The sequence below is a fragment of the Prunus persica genome, chromosome G3 (genome assembly GCF_000346465.2).
Source record: "Prunus persica cultivar Lovell chromosome G3, Prunus_persica_NCBIv2, whole genome shotgun sequence".
Taxonomy (NCBI): domain Eukaryota; kingdom Viridiplantae; phylum Streptophyta; class Magnoliopsida; order Rosales; family Rosaceae; genus Prunus; species Prunus persica.
In genome coordinates, this window is record NC_034011.1 from 10,310,666 (window position 1) to 10,316,818 (window position 6,153).

Genomic DNA, 6,153 nt, shown 5'->3' on the forward strand with positions numbered 1-6,153 from the left:
GCTAAGAGTTTGACTTGGCATGCTGATTGAAAATCAGTTGATAGGTCATATGTCTCATCCAGCGGATCCCCCGTCTTGGAAACTTGTTGACGATAAATAGCATGAGTTTGGTAAAGAGCCGAGAAACTTGAGATTGGCTCTCTATCTGATGGATTTAATCCCCACAGTTCTTTAAGTAGCGGATACAGTTGTTGGCCAGTTATCTTAGTTACATATAATCTCCCACCATGGCTATGCATGAAACGGAAGTTCATGATGTTGACCTTATTGATTTCTGATCCTAAACAACCTGAAAATGATATAAATGTCTACTTAGAGCCTTTGATTGATGATTTAAAATCTCTATGGGATGAGATTAGAGGAGTGTATGATGCATACATAGGAGAATACTTTACACTCAGAGGTGTATTACTGTGGACAATTAATGATTTTTCTGCCTATGGGAACTTATCTGGTTGTGTCGTTAAAGGATATAAGGCTTGTCCAATATGCGGTGATGATACACCTAGTCACAGGTTGAAAAATGGCCACAAAATTTGTTACATCGGGCATAAAAAATGGTTACCAATCAATCATCCATATCGGAGACAGCGTGCAGATTTTTATGGGAAACCTGAATATGGCACACCTCTCGAGCCATTAACCAGAGAAGAAGTGCTGCAAAAGGTTGAAGGTATTAATTACAAATGGGGCTCAAAAAAGGGGGAAGTGTTGGTGAGAATGATGGTTGCATTGCTGAGCGGTATGTATCTAATGTTAATATAGTTGGAGAGTTTTGCACCGAGCATTTGTCTTATGTTAGTACAGTTGGAGTGCTATCAAGCCAGAAGATGGGAGTTTCAAAGTCATTATCAGGTTGCACAGTGAGCTTAGTTGATCGGGATCTGTTGAACTAGGCACATTTATATGTCTTGGAGAATACGGTGGAAGTCCTACCTTAAATCGAGTATTAGTTTTATTCTTTAAGTAGCCATTTTAAATATTATTCCTTATGTTTTTCTTATATATAAGGGACCGTAATGCTTGATTTTTTTGTGTCAATGTAGGGAACATATGATGTTTATCAAGACCACTTATCCAAAATTTAGAAAGAGAACAAAGTGGCTGCAAGATAAGCACAATAGCACTTTCATTCAATGGCTACACTTTAAGGTGTATGTTATTGAATAACATATATTGAACTTTTAATTTTCTTCTTTCTATGTTAGATTGAATTAAGATATATGATTAATTTGCAAGTGGGGAAGAGAATAATGGCGTATCAGAAAATTTGAGGTGGCTAGCAGCTGGTCCAAGCATGGCAGTACCATCATATAGTAGCTATCTTATTAATGGTGTTAGGGTTTAGGATGTCATTCAAGACAACTGTGGATTCCCGTCGTCTATTTCAATTTTTATAATATTGATTATTAATTCCATGCTCACAAATCATTCATCCGACATAGTACTTTCCTATGCTCACAAATCATCATCCGATATAGTGCTTTCCTAGTTGTGCAAGAGAAATTTCAAATATCTTTCATAAATATCGCATGTTGAAGTTGTGCTGTGAGTAACAAGAGACCATCACACGCTTGATTTAGTGTGTTTGGCATGTGGGAGTAACAAGATCCCACATGCCTCATATGCCAGTAGTGCATGTTTTTAGTGTGTTTTGCATGCACTAGCTACTTGCAATCATTTATATCACATTGATATGATAACGTTTTTTATTCTGAATATATATTTTAAGAACCACTTTTTACCGAAAAAACGATTACATGATTGTGCAGTCTTGTCTGAATTTTATAATTCCTACTCTTTATACTATATGTTTGGATGACTTTCTTTTCTGGACGAAACATCTTTTGGCTCTGTCCTTGTGAATGCTACGTGTGTGGACTGCGGAGGGCCTGTCTTCAAATCTCTATCAGCAGCTGTCATTTGTTTGATTTTGATTCAATTTGGGGTTTTTGTTTGATTTGGTTTAATCGGGCCCAGTCAACTAACCTAGCTCTGATACCATGTTAAGATTTCAGAGGGACGGATCCTTGGCCCACCACTAGCAACATCGATATTGTCCCCAACTTAGCCACCTGTTTAGCAGGTGTGAGATTTTATACAAAAGGCCTCGATGTTATTAGGAGTGGAACCATTTATTATATGGGACTTTCTATTTTGTTAAGTTTCTGATGTGGGACTCGTGTATTCTTCAACAGTTACTACATACACAATCACTGGCGGACCTATTAAGGCACAAGGAGGTGTAGTTGCATCTCCTATCACGGAAAAATCCATTGTAGATACTGCATATTGTAGGGTCAGAATTAAGAGACTTTTTGACACAAACTATAACCCACTTGATTAGCCGTTAGATAAAACCATTTTGAATGATAGTTATGTTAAAAATGTTCAGTATTTTTTTATATTGAAAATTTAGGGACCTTACATGAATTTATAAAGAGTTAGGCTACTTCGTTTATTGTCAATTAATTTTGGAGTAGAAACTCAAACTTTAGCCTACCCCACTACCTGTCCATCCTTTTGGATGACTATCTGTTCTTAAACTTTAAAACTGAATCTCTGGATAATTATGACTTGAAAACTTAATAGTACTATTGGATTACTATTTATGGCTTCGCGTATTCCTCAATTCAGACTTCAGAGTGCAACAACCACATGTTTTGAGTATTTCTCCACTATCTCTGTCATTAAGCCAACAAACTGTAAACTATTAGCTTTGGATCAATTGTAAGAGTTCTTTTGGTTCCTCAATTTCTAGAAATTTCTATAATTTGATGCTTCTTAAACCTTCTTGGTGTGGTGCCATTGAGTTTGGTTCTTTTTTGGCTGCAATGGGAGTTGGGTGTTTTGCTTACTTTGATTGAAAAGTGATGATATATATTTAAAATGAATGAAAAGGGTTAGAAGAGAACTTAGATTAATATCTCTGAATATTTGAGTTCTTCCCGCTTCCAAATTTGGGAAAGAAGATGGATAGAGGAGAGAATATAATTATTATTGAAGGAGGAAAACATAATTATATATATAATATTACATATACATAATAATTTGATGAAACTTCACTTTGTCAATTTCTCCCTCCCACTTCAAAGTTCAATCTACAGTAACTTCTTCTACGCATGCATAGCATATTAGCATATACGTACGCCCCTTCCAGTATTATTTACTTAAGAATTAATTGTAGAAATGGTCCTTAAATTATAGTCGTAGTTATATTTTGGTCACTCAACTTCAAAAATAGTTGCAGAGGTCCCCAATTATGTATGGTGTTGCATTACTAGTCCCTTTCGTCAAGTCTGTCGATTTTTCCGTTAAATCCATGGGTAAACTTGAAAATTCATTTCAAATATTTATAAAAATGAAATAACAAAAAAAAAAAAAAAGGGTTATTTGTAGCAATGGTCCCTCAACTATACTCGGAGTTACATTTTGGTCACTCAACTCCAAAAATTGTTACAAAAAGGTCACTCCATTAGGTATTGTGTTGCACCATTTTAGTCCCTACCGTCAAGTCTTTCTAACGGTAGGGACTAATGGTGCAACAGAACACCTAATTGAGTGACCTCTGTAATTATTTTTGGAGTTGAGTGACCAAAATGTAATTCCGAGATTATTTATGGGACCATTGCTACAAATAACCCTTTACTTAAATAATTGGGATGTGGATTGTGTCGGGTCGGCAACGACTATATAAGCAGATCCCCAGTATAGAAGACTTAAAATAACAGCCATCGGTGTTCTTGAGCTAACATATAAACATACACACTTAGATAAATGAGTTTGAATAATGATAAAGTTAGTGCTACTAGCCATGAGCTTCTTAAAGCTCAAGCTCATGTGTGGAATCATATCTTTCAGTTCATAAACTCCATGTCATTAAAGTGTGAAGTTCAATTAGGCATCCCAGATGTGATTCACAACCATGGCCAACCCATATCCCTTTCCAATCTCATTTTCGGCCACAATGTCCACCCTTCGAAAGCTCATTTCATCGCATGCCTCATGCGAATCCTCGTCCACTCCAATTTCTTTGCACAAGACCAGCAAGTTCAGCTACCACTTCGTCCAAACAATAATAACAGCAATGAGAATATTGTTCATCAGGATCTTGATGATGAAGCGGAGGAAAAAACTGTTGTGGCGTATAGCCTAACACCAGCTTCCGGGCTTCTCCTCAAGGAAGGTACATTAAGCACCACACAATTTTTACTTATGATTCTTGATCCAGTAGTGACAGATCCATTTCATCTAATGGGCACTTGGTGCCAGATGAACAATCATGGAAATCTTGATCATCCAGCTTCCCCATTTGAGATGGCACATGGAAGGCCTTTTTGGGGTTTGGCTGCTCAGCAACCAAAGTTTGGTAGCTTGTTTAATGAGCAATGGAGGCTGACTCTCAGCTGATAGCAAGGGCAGTAGTTGAAGAGTGTGAAGGAGTTTTTGAGGGTTTGAACTCCTTGGTTGATGTTGGAGGTGGCACAGGAACCACGGCCAAGGCCATTGCCAAGGCCTTCCCCAACATTAATTGCACTGTCTTTGACCAACCACATGTTGTCGCAAACTTGCAAGGGACTCACAATCTGGATTTTGTTGGAGGAGACATGTTTGAGAAGATACCCCCAGCAAATGCAATTTTCCTCAAGGTAATTATAAAACTCAATTATTTCTCTCATTTTTATTATTCCTTAATTTCCTAATTAATTATTACCTAGTTGTTAGTAAACACATCTCACCCTTACCTTTGCAAAATTTTCTAAACTTGTCCTTGTTTTGCTTCGCTTTCAATTTGAGTTGTGTATTTAAGGATTTTATGGAGTTTAATAATAAAACTCAAAATGAAAAGACAATCTTGTTGAAGAATGTAAAGTAACACATTAGAAACTTGGATTGTGTTGGTGGTTAATTTGGGGGAAATATTGATGTTTCTAATAGTGGTCCGCGGGTCCGTTCCTCTGAAATTTTAACAAATCTTACTATTCATACGGTGACATGTCAATCGGTGCATGTGCAAAGTATATTAAAAGCAGGTACCATACACTAATTCTATGCACTGATGTGGTTATGAGTACAAATTCAAGGCTTACGTTAAAGTAATTAACCATTAATTAATGTATGGCTTCAATGATCAGTGGATTATGCATGATTGGAGTGATGAGGAAAGAGTGAAGATATTAAAGAAGAGTAGAGAAGCAATTCTGAGCAAAAATGAAGTAGGAAAGGTTATCATCCTGGATATAAATGTGTCTGCAGATAATACGAAGATGGATAAGAAATCAATTGAAACTCAGCTCATGTGGGATATTTGTTGGCGTGACTTGTGGATATTGACTTACTTTCCTTACACACCAAGAATTCCTATTATAATTGTAATTGATTTACTTTAATTTCTGATTTCCTACTGCAAATAGATTTAGGAATTTATTATTTACTTGCCTATTCAGGTTTCGTTGTATTATAAATATGACCTCCTACAAGGAGAAGAATACACAGAAAATTCCCACAAACAAATATTCTCTCATAATTTTCATATTTTAGCATGGTATCAGAGCCAGGTTTGATCTAGGGACCTGTGCTTGTGTTCTTCTTGAAATTTAAGTGTTCTTCTCCCCCCTTGAGAGGGGGGAGGGGGAGTGAAAGGGATATGTTTATTGACCTATCCCAATTACTTTGACATATTTCCATGAAGATGTTGCTTATTTCTTGACTCCGACGACCCCTTCTCTTCAAGGGGAGAGGAGGATTGAAGAGAAGTTGTGTATGAGTGAATTAGCTAAAGTTTATATGGAAGAATTTATTGTTGCCATTGTCTCTACTGCCGTGCTCATGGGGTTTCGGTGTTCTGCCTTACCTATTGCCGTGCTCACAGGGTTTCTGTGTTCTGCCTTACCAATTGCTGTGCTCACACAGTTTCTGTGTTCTGCCTTACCTACTGCCGTGCTCACAGGGTTTCTGTGTTCTGCCTTATCTACAGCCGTGCTCACAGGATTTCTGTGTTTTGCTATGTGCCCTATTTTTTAGGGTTTGCTCTTGTGTTTCCGCTGTGAACTTTGTTTTAGTTTGTCACTTGTTTCACTCGTGGTTGACTAAAAGATCTTCTCTACAATTGTTACTTCTCAAGTATGTGTTCTGTGACTCGCTTGTCAAGTT

General features: G+C 37.1%; 2 pseudogenes; one reads left to right on the plus strand and one right to left on the minus strand.

The window, feature by feature from the left end:
- Positions 1-6,153, minus strand: part of LOC18784158 — a 146,310-nt pseudogene that overhangs the window by 39,496 nt on the left and 100,661 nt on the right.
- The window catches only part of LOC109947872, a 5,004-nt pseudogene continuing 2,628 nt past the window's right edge, over positions 3,778-6,153 (plus strand).